The sequence below is a fragment of the Primulina tabacum genome, chromosome 12 (assembly GCF_025594145.1).
Source record: "Primulina tabacum isolate GXHZ01 chromosome 12, ASM2559414v2, whole genome shotgun sequence".
NCBI classification, from domain to species: Eukaryota; Viridiplantae; Streptophyta; class Magnoliopsida; order Lamiales; family Gesneriaceae; genus Primulina; species Primulina tabacum.
This window is the reverse complement of record NC_134561.1, coordinates 4,840,781-4,855,553: the sequence shown is the minus strand read 5'-3', so window position 1 is coordinate 4,855,553 and position 14,773 is coordinate 4,840,781. Positions and strand designations below refer to the sequence as shown.

At 37.6% G+C, this 14,773-nt stretch overlaps 1 long non-coding RNA gene across 1 annotated transcript; it reads left to right on the top strand.

The window, feature by feature from the left end:
- Positions 1-5,462, top strand: LOC142520066 (uncharacterized). Its single transcript, XR_012813895.1, has 3 exons — positions 1-112; positions 4,694-4,748; positions 5,364-5,462. It is a non-coding gene; the product is annotated as an uncharacterized LOC142520066 (long non-coding RNA).
- The last annotated feature ends 9,311 nt before the right edge of the window (positions 5,463-14,773 follow it).

Genomic DNA, 14,773 nt, shown 5'->3' with positions numbered 1-14,773 from the left:
GTGAGAGGAAATAGAATTTCGATTTTGTTTTCGATCGTGCGACTTATCGGTTTATTCAATCGACGAACAGACTTCAGTTCTGGGATCGTTGACACGAGGTCTTCGATTTCAGGTATAAAGTTTATAGTTTTGGTGATGTTTGAAATTCGTCGATTTTTGGAATAAATATGATAAATTGTTAAATCATACTGAAATTGAAGATTGTTGAATAGTGTATGATTTTAACGAGGTAGAGATGATTATAGTGATGTTGTTTTGAATTATTCCTAATTTATTATAATTATGGATTTTTAATCGTTGAATTGAAATTGGTGAGTTGTTTGTCAGATGTTATTAATTCTGATTATATATTCGGAGTCTACGAAATATAGGCTACACGTTGATATAAGTTTTTCGTAATTTGACGGATGTTATAAAATAGCCTATTATTTGAAGTTAATTAATTAGGGTATATTTGATGGTAGTATTGTGAATTAAATACACCAGAATATTAAATTGTTGAACAATACGAATTTATAATCGAGTTTTATATTTTGTCGAATTAATTGTTGTTGGGCTATTTGATGTTGTATATTGAGGTTGTTATGATTGTGTTGATACGGTGACAATGATATGATATTGTTGTTGAATTATTTAGATACATCACACGCCTCGGGATCAAAGAAATAACCAGATTTTTACATATACTCGATTATCAGGTACGTGTGGACGTACAAGCATATGTTGTTATTATTTAGTATTGATGAATACTATTGCGTTGAACGATGATAAATCACTATAATTAGGTGATTTGATATTATATTTGCTGTTGTTTATTATTGTTGATGTTGTTGGTTGTCGTTGTTGGGAGACGTCACGTTAATGTTGTTCGTTCACGATATTGTTGTCGTTGGAGTTGGGGTGCGACGTATCGTTGATGTTATTCGTTCGACGATATGCTGTCACCGGTGTTGGGGTGCGACATATCGTTGATGTTGTTGTTCGTTCGACGATATTGCTGTCGCTGGAGTTGGGGTGCGACGTATCATCGATGTTGTTGTTGCAGTGTGATGTTGTTGAGGTTGTTGATGGCAGATTGTACAGAAACGGCAAAGGGGTATTTCTGTTATTATTTCATTTATATCTTATGTTGTTGTTAATACAACTGTTATGTATTACGATGATGATTGTTGTGTATGCTCACCCTTTGGGGGTTGTTTCTGTTGGACAGGTTACAGGATTATGCCGTGAGACATGATAAAGGTGAAGGACTAGGTGTGTCTAGTCAAACAGTCCTATAGTTTATAGTACATAGAGACAGTATGGTTTATTGTCTTATTTGAGTTGTGTGTATGTATTTATTATACTATTTCTGCTGCACTGATGTAGATAGTGTGATGATTGCACTATTTTGTCGTATATGCATTATATTATTACGTCGTTGAAAAGAAAATTTTTATGCGTATGACGTCACATGTTGTATGATTACGTGGCGAGGTTTGGGGCGCCACAGTTGTACTGTAATATCCAAGTCTTTTAGTGATACCTTCTGGAAACAGAAGAAGGGGAGATGTAGAAGATTTTATCTTCGAAATTCCAGAAACAACCACCGTTCATATATTATTAATCACCAAGACAGTTGTTTCATATAAAGATTGTAAGAAAAATTTGTCAATTTAATCCTTGAAGTTGTCATGTTTTATGTTTTCGTTATCTAACTTCTCAAAGTTGATTTTTAATCATTCATGTAAATTTTCTATTTGTTAATTCTAAATCATATTTCACTATAGTACTATGATGTCAAACATATCAACAATGATCTGGTTACACATTAGCATTTTTGGTGCCATGTCGGTATTTTTAAGTGTCACATAGAGTCGTCAAAATGGTCCAGATCCGTCAAACCAAGTCATCTCATCACGAAAAAGAGGCAGGTTGGGTTGATATTTTAATGGCCCGCTTGAAGGCAGGCTTGGATGAGCCAATCCATTTGGGTTGCCGGTCGAGGAGAGCCGGCCCACCGGGTTTTTTTTACATTTTTGTTATATATTTCAATGATTTATATATGGTTGATGATTTTTGAATTATTTATAATAATTATGATATTTTATTAAATTTTATGAAATGTAAATGTTTTCTACTATTTATAAAGTTTTATGTATGACTCATAATTTTTAAAATATTTATATTATTTACAAAAATTTGTATATAGTTTTATGTTGATGAATTTTGATATATTTATATTATTTATGATAATTGATATATGACTTTTTCCGGAAAAAATGGTAAACTTTTTTAATATTTTGCGGGTTGTACGACCTAACACACGACCCGTGGCGGATTGGGTCGGGTTGAGGTTTTCTCTATTAGAGTAGGTGGTCAATAAGCCAACTGGCCAACTGTATACCAATTTTTTTTACTATTATGTAACTAAATATATTTATTTAATCATATTTTACGTTTTATTCATTCTGATATTTAGTTTATCCGTATACACATGCAAGCTGTATAGAAATACCTTGAATATACTATGGTACAGTGAAGTCGTACATATTATGGACATCATGAAACAAATTTAAATGTTATTGTATATTCTAAAGTTGTTCCTAGTAAATTAAGTAGCCTAAAATAAGGATAAAGATTGCTCGAAACTAGCATATATAATGTCGTGTACCACGTTTTATTGGTAGGAACATAAAGATGTTCAATCATAAAAGATGAGTGTTCATATGATGGGTTACTGAACAACCCTCCATCGAACTTTCCAAGTGGTTATCATTTATCAAGTTGATAAGTTTGCGGTTATTATTGTACACCATTGGTCCTTATGATCCGAGACAACACCGAGGGTCTACATATTAGTGTTGCACTTTGGCTTGTTTACTGACTCCACGAGGGTCATCAGCTAGCAAGATTGTGTGAAGTGTTGAAATACGTAGGAGTCAATGCATTAAAGTCGGGGATTCATTGCTCGCCTACAGATGTGAAAGTCCTATTTGATCTGATGAGTTAATGTGCAGCACTCGATATATCAATAGTTACGTATATAATCGGTATATATGAGATGAAGAGACTATACTGTACGTTAACTATAATTTATTGCAGGCAGTATCAATGATGCCTAGGGAATTACAGGGCGATGTTACTAGGGACTTTTACCATGATTTGATGGGTACAATGAAAAATAATTTCTGACATTCTTATGATCAACAAGTTGATGCATAAAATATAACTAATTAGGGTAAGCTCGAATAAGAGACACATATTGTCTCGAATCACAAGAGTTGTGAGCTCACGAGTAGCTGTATCCTTTAACTATTGAAGATCACACAAATATTAAGTTTCGTGTTTCCGTTGAGATAGTCAAATTCAAGGAGTTGAATTTAGTGATTGAAGTTTGATGAAGATCAAATATTTGTCTTGTAAAAAATTTATAATCGGATTTCATATTTGAAAGATTTGATTAGAACGACTGTTAAAAAATATTGAGAAGAGTGCAACTGCCTGAATTTTGTGAATGTATTCCAAAATTTACAGCTGCCAAAATTTGAGTATGTAGATAGGTATTTTGATTAGTTGATTATGACTAAGTTGACTTTGACTATTTGAATTTGATATAGTGGAATTTGACCATTTGACCGAGTTGATTTTGACCAGCTGCTTTTTGACTCGGTGGTTTCGAAAAGTTGGACTTTGCATCATGATAACGAGCTATTTATACTCATCACATTAATGATATTTGATCATCGATCGGATTATGATGAAACCATGATCATAGATTCTTTGATTAATGGGGTTGGAGCATTCTATTGAAATGGTAACCAGTAGGAGTCCTAATTAGCCAAAAACACCCGGTTGAAGTTTTGACTCATTGGATTGGAGCATCATAATCAAACACTATACACTAGGAGTTTTGGTTAATTTTTTTGGAGTGTTATAATCTGTAAGGACCGTGTATCGTATTATCGTAAATCCTGTGTGATTATCGATAATTTATGAAATTGTCATGTGATTATGTATTTGATGTATATTATGACAATGAAATTGAGAAAATGAATATTGAATATGAGTTGACGTTGTAAGAGCTCGAGTGGAGAAGCCGGACGCCAATATAGTACAAAAGTCATATTTGTACAGAACATGTGGCGCCCGGGCGGTAGAAAATGACCGCCCGAGCGCCAGGATATATGAAATGTGTGTTCGGGCAGAACATGCCGCGCCCGAGCGGTAATTTGTGACCGCCTGAGCGCGGTGCAATTGTTAGCCGGGGGCAGAATGTCTCGCGCTCGGGCGCGAGAATTCTACCGCCCGAGCGCGAGAGCGGTGGAGATAAGAATCAGATTTTTGTTTTGTTTTTTCTTCTTCATTTCTTCACCGTAGTTTCGAGAGGAAAGTTCGAGATTTCGATTTCTTCCGTCCAAATCGACTTCGAAACGCTGTCTAAACACGAAACAAATTATATATTTGTAATCTTCGCGTTGAGGGCTTCTGATTGAGGTAAATTTCTTCTTGTTCCAGCAGCTCTATATATCAAAGTGCTTGAATAACATGTATTTGGGGTTGAATTTCCTGTATGTAGTAGAATAACCAACAATAAACTTATATTTGAAGTCGGAATTGAATTATGATATGATTTGGATTTGATATGAATTTTTGAAATTTCAAATGATATTTGAAACTCATATTAATGATTTGGAATATGTTATTGATGTAGATAAAGTGTTATATCAATATCTTCAGGCTACATCAACTGGAAACGAAGAATTGAGGTATGTTGCGACCGGGTAACATACGACAGGTATCTGTATTATATAATATATGTCGGCTTGATTGGATTGATTGGAATGAGATTATGTGTCTATATGGCTTATTTGTTGATTGATGTGGCATACATGACATTGAGATTGAGATATCGATGTATAAAATAAATGTTTTGTTAACACACATCATTTGATGCATACATCGATACATGACATGCACGTTGAGCTATGATCCTTGGATACCCTGATATGATTTGATTGGATTCTGGGGTTTGTGAACACAATTGCTATGTTGGTATTATATGACCCGTAAAGCATAGACAATTGTGGCCACGAAGATTGGATATGAGATTTGGGATTTGATGGCGCTTTGTCGATGCTATCATACGAGTATCCCTTATTGAGGCCGGTGTGCCAGCTTGAGCATTGATTTGATAGCGATTCGTTTGATTCCGACATGTGCTCAGTGGATGGGCATTTGACCCGATACCTCCACGACATACATGCATTGCATACCATATATCACTGTCTAGATATCTGTGGTATATATGATTGGTTGTTCCATATGGAGCTTTGCTCACCCCCAAGGGGGCTGTTGTTGTCTTTGTGTGTGGACAATGGCAGGTACTCCAGGATATCAGGAGACCGGAGAGGGTACTTCTGGAGGGAGTCACAGCTTGGGCTGAGGTTTTATGGTTATGTCTTGTTCCCAGTATATATGTAGATGTATTATATACCGGGGCATGTCCCGAGATATGATTTGTTTGTATATAATTGGTTTTGATTACGTGTGGGCATGTTTATGACGTGAGATGAAATATTATTTTTAGTATTCAAATAAAATGATTTGGGCTCATTGTAAAGAAAATTTAAACTCGTTTTCCGCTGTAATTACTTAACCCTAATCCGATTGCATTGTAATAACGATTAGGAGCTAAGGGCCCCACACAGTATGGTATCAGAGCATAGCTGGGAATGCTCGATTGAGTCTTGTGTACACTTGAATAGGCACAAATGAATTGTGCGCTTGTGTTTGAATTATTTGTATTACTTGCTCCTACTTGATTTGATTCGAGTAAGTATCTGATGAGATTGATGATATGAGATGATGAGATTATGAAATTGTTATTGATTTGTGATATTCATCCTTTGATTGTAGATGGATCCCACAAATGAAACTGCGAGTAGCAGTACTGAGAGGATAGTTGGACAATTTGAAGGATTGTCCATGGATGTAGTGATGGCTCGATTCCAGGATCAGAAACCACCGAGGTTCTTTGGCACTGAGAGTGCTGAAAGAGCAGAGGCCTGGTTGAAGGATATCGAGCATTTGTTTAATATTCCAAGGCTCGGAGACTGAAACTTGCTCTTTATCAGTTGAAGGACCGAGCTAAATCTTGGTGGGAAGCCGCTGAGATTGGATTGAAAGAGGCCGGGATTGAAGTCACATGGGATGTCTTCAAGGCCCAGTTTTTGGAGCAGTATTCCCCTCCATCTTATTATACTGCTCAGGAGAATGAATTTAATAATTTGCAGCAGGGAACGATGTCTGTTGCGGAGTATGCTTCAAAATTTTCTACTCTGTTGAAGTATGCACCTCACGTAGCTGGGAATGTGAGGGAAAAATATAACAAGTTTGTAAATGGATTACATCCTGCTTTATATACTTATGTTGTTTCTGTATTGCCTACCAGCTACGCAGAGGCAGTGGAACGAGCTAAGGCAGCCGAGGCGTGACTTAGGCGGGGAGGTCCATAGTATACTCCTCCACCTCCGGTGTCAGCTCAGCAGCCTACTTTGCGGCCGAGGGGTAAAAAGTTCAAGAAGACTGGCTCTGTTTCTTCGTCTTCTTCGAGTTCGAGTGGATCACAGCGAGGGAGTCCTGTGATTGCTCCCTACTGTAGTCATTGTGGAGGTAAACATACTATCGAGCAGTGTCGAGGTATGTTTGGTACTTGTTATCAGTGTGGGCAGGAAGGCCATTTCTCTCGAGTATGTCCGAACAGGGGTACAACTTCTGCTCAACCCCAGCCAGGATTTAGAGGTGGCCCTAGTACTATGATGAGAACTGCTGTTCCTGTTCCATCTTTTCAGCAGTCGAGTGTCCCACGATATCGAGGACCGGGTGGTCAGAGTGCCCAAGTTCTTCCTCAAGTGAGAGTGTACGCCATGACCGAGGATCAGGCGAGAGAAGCTCCTGGTGGCGTGATTGCAGGTATTTGCATGCTTTGCGATTATCCTGCACGTGTTTTATTTGATACAGGAGCATCTCATTCATTCATATCTCATGCATTTGTTGCATCTCACGATATTGAGTGTACCCCGTTGTATGATACTTTGTCGATAGCCACGCCAGCAGGGAAGATTATTTTGTCTGAGAAAATTGTGCATAATTGTGTATTGATATATGAGGATAATGTGGTATTTTTGAATTTGATTGTCCTCCCAATGCACGACTTTGATTGTATTGTTGGCATGGATATCTTGATGACAAATCGAGCTACTGTTGATTGTTGTCATGGAGTAGTTCGATTTAGACCTGTTGATGGACCCAAGTGGAATTTTTATGGCAAGGGTTCCCAAGCCAAAATTCCATTGGTATCTTCCTTGAAAATGTCCCGATTGTTGACTAGCGGAGATGAGGGTTATCTTATCTACACTATTGATGTCTCGAAGAAAGAGCCTTCTTTATCTGAGATTTATGTTGCGAAAGAATTCCCGGATGTATTTCCCGATGAGATTCCTGATTTTTCTCCTCATCGAGAGGTTGAGTTTAGTATTGATCTGGTGCCGGGGACTGAGCCTATTTCGAAAACTCCCTATCGCATGGCACCATTGGAATTGAAAGAATTGAAAGAACAATTGCAAGATCTTCTCGATAAAGGATATATTCGACCGAGTGTATCGCCTTGGGGAACTCCAGTTTTATTTGTTCGGAAGAAAGATGGTACTATGCGAATGTGTATCGATTATAGGCAACTGAATCGGGCTACTGTGAAAAACAAGTACCCACTTCCTCGTATTGATGATTTATTTGATCAGCTTCAGGGTACTTCTGTATACTCGAAGATTGATCTTCGATCTGGATATCATCAAGTACGAGTTCGAGACGAAGATGTGCCCAAAACTGGTTTTCGTACGAGGTATGGCCACTATGAATTTCTGGTTATGCCTTTCGGTCTTACAAATGCTCCTGCTATTTTTATGGACTTAATGAATCGTGTCTTCCGAGATTATCTTGACCGATTCGTTATCGTCTTTATTGATGATATTCTTGTGTATTCGAAATCGAAAAAGGAGCATGCTGAACATCTGAGACTGGTACTTCAAACTCTTCGTACTAGTCATTTATATGCTAAATTGTCCAAATGTGAATTTTTGATGGACAAAGTGGTGTTTTTAGGCCACGTCATTTCGAGACATGGGATATCTGTTGATCCTGCGAAGGTCGAAGCTGTATTGAATTGGCCGAGACCTACGAATGTTCCTGAGATCCGTAGCTTCATGGGTTTGGCTGGATATTATCGTCGTTTTATTGAAGGGTTTTCGAAGATAGTTAAACCTATTACTCAACTGACACAGAAGAATCAGCGATTCATCTGGTCAGATGAATGTGAAGCTAGTTTTCTTGAATTGAAGACGAGATTGACCACAGCACCTGTGCTTACTATTCCCTCAGGTACCGGAAGATATGTGGTATGTACAGATGCGTCTGGAAAAGGTTTGGGCTGTGTTCTGATGCAACATGGCAAAGTGGTTGCTTATGCGTCTCGTCAATTGAAATCTCATGAAACACGTTATCCTGTTCATGATCTCGAATTGGCTGCCATTGTGTTTGCTTTGAAGATCTGGCGCCATTACTTGTACGGAGAAAAGTTTGTTATTTATTCGGACCATAAGAGTCTGAAATATCTCTTTTCTCAATGTGATTTGAATATGAGGCAAAACAGGTGGATGGATCTCCTAAAGGATTTTGATTGTGAGATTCAATATCACCCTGGATCGGTGAATGTTATTGCGGATGCCCTAAGTCGGAAAGTTCACGATTCTGTTCTAGCCTCTGTTTGTGTCGCCAAGGTACATGAGGATATATGTACTTCTGGTTGGACTTTCACTCGAATTGGAATTCTGTCACTGTCTTTGCATTGCAAATTGAGCCAAACTTGATATCTAAAATACGAAAGGCCCAACGAAGCGATGCTCAGATCCAAAAGTCGAAAGAACTTGTATCTGGAGGACATCAGTCTGGATTTCAGATTTCTTCTAATGGTTCTTTACGACTTAATGGTCGGCTGGTAGTTCCTGATGATTCTGATTTGAAATCTGCCCTTCTTCGAGAAGCACATTGTGCAAATACAGTATTCACCCTGGAGGTCGAAAGATGTATTTGACATTGATATCTCAATTATGGTGGAAACGTATGAAGAAGGACATTGCTGAGTTTATTTCGAAATGTCTTGTCTGCCAGCAAGTGAAAGCCGAGAGAATGAAACCTGGAGGATTACTCCATAGTCTGGAAATCCCAAAATGGAATTGGGAACATATTGCTATGGATTTTGTGACTCATTTACCTCGTTCGCCCAAGGGCTGTGATGCTATTTGGGTTATTATCGATCGGCTTTTGAAATCTGCACATTTTATTCCGTATGAGCGGACTTATCCCTATAAAAAATGGCCCGTTTATACATCGAGAATGTAGTGAGACTGCACGGTGTGCCAGTTTCAATTGTATCAGATCGTGATCCCAGATTTGCTTTTAATTCTGGGGTAGTTTCCAAGAAGCGATGAGTACGTGTTTGGCTATGAGTACTGCTTATCATCCTCAAACTGATGGTCAAACTGAGCGTACGATTCAAACTTTAGAGGATATGTTGCGTGCGATTGTGATGGACTTCAGAATGGGATGGCAAGATGCCTTACCATTGGTTGAATTTTCTTATAATAATAGCTTTCAGACGAGTATCGGTATGGCACCGTTTGAAGCTCTATATGGGAGACGATGTAGATCACCGTTATTCTGGGATGAGATTGGTGATAGACAATTGACTGGACCTGAAATGATACAGGAAATGAATGATAAGGTTCCGTTGATACGGCAGAGAATGAAACCTGCTCAGGATCGTCAAACGAGTTATGCGAATAAACGAAGACGACCCTTAGAATTCCAGAAAGGTGACAGAGTGTTTTTGAAAATATCTCCCTTTAGAGGCACTGTTCGATTTGGCATGCGAGGGAAATTATCTCCTCGATATGTTGGTCCATACGAGATTCTAGATCGAGTTGGTGATCTTGCGTATCGATTGGCATTACCACCAGCTCTATCTGCCATTCACGATGTGTTTCATGTTTCTATGTTGAGGAAATATGAACCGGATCCATCACATGTGCTTGCACCTGATGAGGTTGAACTTGATCATTCTCTTTCCTATGTCGAACAACCTGTTCGTATTATGGATCGAAAGGAAAAGATATTGCGTAACAAATCGATTACTCTGGTACGAGTGCAATGGACACGGCATGGTGTGGAAGAGTCGACGTGGGAATTGGAGAGCAAAATGCGAGATTCATATCCGCATTTATTTGATGCTAGTCCATCTGTTCCATTGTATTCGATGTATTATGATCCTTTTACTGATTTTAGCTTTGATATGTACTATACTGGTGACATATGTATGTTTGCCAATGTTATGTATATAGAAATTTTTGAGATTTCGAGGACGAAATCTTTTAAGAGTGGGAGAAATGTAAGGACCGTGTATCGTATTATCGTAAATCCTGTGTGATTATCGATAATTTATGAAATTGTCATGTGATTATGTATTTGATGTATATTATGACAATGAAATTGAGAAAATAAATATTGAATATGAGTTGACGTTGTAAGAGCTCGAGTGGAGAAGCCGGACGCCAATATAGTACAAAAGTCATATTTGTACAGAACATGTGGCGCCCGGGCGGTAGAAAATGACCGCCCGAGCGCCAGGATATATGAAATGTGTGTTCGGGCAGAACATGCCGCGCCCGAGCGGTAATTTGTGACCGCCTGAGCGCGGTGCAATTGTTAGCCGGGGGCAGAATGTCTCGCGCTCGGGCGCGAGAATTCTACCGCCCGAGCGCGAGAGCGGTGGAGATAAGAATCAGATTTTTGTTTTGTTTTTTCTTCTTCATTTCTTCACCGTAGTTTCGAGAAGAAAGTTCGAGATTTCGATTTCTTCCGTCCAAATCGACTTCGAAACGCTGTCTAAACACGAAACAAATTATATATTTGTAATCTTCGCGTTGAGGGCTTCTGATTGAGGTAGATTTCTTCTTGTTCCAGCAGCTCTATATATCAAAGTGCTAGAATAACATGTATTTGGGGTTGAATTTCCTGTATGTAGTAGAATAACCAACAATAAACTTATATTTGAAGTCGGAATTGAATTATGATATGATTTGGATTTGATATGAATTTTTGAAGTTTCAAATGATATTTGAAACTCATATTAATGATTTGGAATATGTTATTGATGTAGATAAAGTTTTATATCAATATCTTCAGGCTACATCAACTGGAAACGAAGAATTGAGGTATGTTGCGACCGGGTAACATACGACAGGTATCTGTATTATATAATATATGTCGGCTTGATTGGATTGATTGGAATGAGATTATGTTTCTATATGGCTTATTTGTTGATTGATGTGGCATACATGACATTGAGATTGAGATATCGATGTATAAAATAAATGTTTTGTTAACACACATCATTTGATGCATACATCGATACATGACATGCACGTTGAGCTATGATCCTTGGATACCCTGATATGATTTGATTGGATTCTGGGGTTTGTGAACACAATTGCTATGTTGGTATTATATGACCCGTAAAGCATAGACAATTGTGGCCCCGATGATTGGATATGAGATTTGGGATTTGATGGCGCTTTGTCGACGCTATCATACGAGTATCCCTTATTGAGGCCGGTGTGCCAGCTTGAGCATTGATTTGATAGCGATTCGTTTGATTCCGACATGTGCTCAGTGGATGGGCATTTGACCCGATACCTCCACGACATACATGCATTGCATACCATATATCATTGTCTAGATATCTGTGGTATATATGATTGGTTGTTCCATACAGAGCTTTGCTCACCCCCAAGGGGGGATGTTGTTGTCTTTGTTTGTGGACAATGGCAGGTACTCCAGGATATCAGGAGACCGGAGAGGGTACTTCTGGAGGGAGCCACAGCTTGGGCTGAGGTTTTATGGTTATGTCTTATTCCCAGAATATATGTATATGTATCGATATACCGGGGCATGTCCCGAGGATATGAGTTGTTTGTATATGATTGGTTTTGATTACGTGTGGGCATGTTTATGACGTGGGATGAAATACTATTTTTAGTATTCAAATAAAATGATTTGGGCTCATTGTAAAGAAAATTTAAACTCGTTTTCCGCTGTAATTACTTAACCCTAATCCGATTGCATTGTAATAACGATTAGGAGCTAAGGACCCCACATAATCAAACTCTTACTATTAGGTATTCTGATTGGTCAAATTACCTAACAAAAATCAGATACAAAAGATCCATGTAGCCTTAAAAATTGAGTGTAGAGTTTTGACTCGATGATAAAAAATCAAGATTTGACACAAAATCTGTCATCTCTCTTAAATTTCGGCCAATCCCTTCTCTCTTAAAGGTGCATTCGGCCGAACACAAAGACACCACCAGATCTCCGCTGAGATGCCATCGTACCACCGCTGCACCACCATGAGACTGTCGGAGCCGCCATTGTTGTCCTTTCACTTCGCAATGCAAAATTTCTTCTAGTTTTCATTGCAAACTTGAAGAGGAATTCCGAAATCAATCGTGCACTTAATTTTGTAGATTGAAGAAAGATGTATTCACGTTGATCAATAGGACATTACAATAAGAGTTATCTAATCTTTGAACAGTTATAGTCAATCCAATTGCTTATGTTTAGAGGTATAAATCTATAAATGCCTTATTCTTTGATTAAAATCATACGAGTGTCTAAACTATTTTTGTATGACGAAAATAAAAATTTAAAAAATTTTGTTGCATCTTGAGCACGAGAAATGATACAACATTCCCAAACAGCAAAGTTGGCGGGCCGTCTGGCCCTGCCCCGTTTCTTGGTGGGCTGGGCCATGCGTTTTATATTTCTAGTGCCACGTCCTCCAATGAAATAAAACTAAAAACTAATAAAAAGTAGAGTTTCAACACTAAAATCCACCGGGACCAAGAATGTAAAGATGATTCTTGCAAGTTCAAGAGGTGACTATCGTATATGTAACACTTATTTCTATGTGTTCCATCTGGCTACCGTCCAGTAACACCGCGACTCATGCCTACACAAACGCTGCTACATAAAGAGCCCTTGTAACAATTGTATCGTATTATTCTCCTCTTTACGAAAACTGTTAAAACAAATTGTGGGAATAGTGAATTGTATCCCATTATATATCGTTTTAAATTTTTTTTAAAAAAATAAGAGTAGAGATAAACAGATAATAGATGCTGATCTTACGATTACGAGTAGAGGGGACTTGCGAAATTAGGTTACAATTATTCTTTTTATATATAGAGAACAAAACACATATATGCAAGTGCTTTACATAATTTCTTTATAAAATTTGAGTAACGGAGAGTATTTGTCTACAAACATCGATCTCTTTTTTCTTCTGCCCTATTTAGATTTTTTTAATTTCTTTTTTTTAATCCAGTAAAATCAGTTTTTGATTGAAATAGCCGATTTTTAATTCGGTTAAATTTTGTTCAGTTTTGATTTTAAAAAAATTAATTCTTTTGCTTTCCTTGCTGAAAATTTTGTTGTTTACTCTGGATCTCTGAGACAGGAATAATAATGTGCAGCAACAGAATAGCAGTAAGTCGAGGCAATGATGTATCATTTGTCCACAAGACGAAATTGCACGTATTACAGTGCTTTACATTGTCTGCAATCGTCTCTAACACACAACGACTTAATCCAGAAAATGCAGCACTACAGGTTTTGGACGACAGCGAACAACAATATGCTTGAACTTTCAAGTTTTGGAGAGAAATGAGTATGCAAAAAGTGTCCGATGAATGTATGCAGATGACTATTTAATGAGTGAGTCTCATAAGTCAGGCGACGTACCCTTTTTCCTAGAGGACACACCCTTCTGTGATAAGTCAAGAGACACACCCTTCTGTGATAAGTCAAGGGACACGTGGTTCTATGCGAAGGGACGCACTGTTGCGCCAGAAGATAGTCACACGATTCGGACTGGAGCTGACATGAGGTCAAACATTAGACTGTTTCGAAAATAAAATTATTTTTCAAATAAACTTTGTCTAAAAAGATTAATTTGATCAGAAAACCACACCGCATCGGGCAGAGCCGGGTGGCCGCACGCGCGTGTGTTTCACCGAGACCCAGCATATCAGCATCTTCTCCCTTCTAAAAACTTCAGGTACCCCTTGAGGCTCAAATCCTTAGCTCAAATTTGGAGCTGATAAAAAAGATTTTATTTGGCACATTTCACAATGTGGGACAAGTCTTTTCTTGACACATTTTCCAAAATTCATTCATCGCTCATACTTATCTAACAAATTTCCCACTATAATTGAACTATTTCCCTAAAAATATATTACATTCGTCGAAATATGTAAATACCCACTATCGAATAAGTTCTTTAAATTATTTGAATTTCAAATTTATTGATAAATTGTTTAAAATTATACATCTCACTTTTCAAAAATTTTAAAATATCAGTCTAATTTTATAAATATAAATACATTTTTTTTATTTATCATGAAGATATAGTTCAATTTCCAAATTTAATATTATTTTCTATTATTTTATCAATTAATAACTCCCAACGATTTTTTTATTCTATTAAAACATTAATTAAATAAAGATAAATGACAAATTTATTTGCAAAATTTACTTTTTCAATAACTTTTTTAAATCTATGTGAAAACACACATATGCTTAAATATATGGAACGGAGGGAGTATACTTCATACATCAA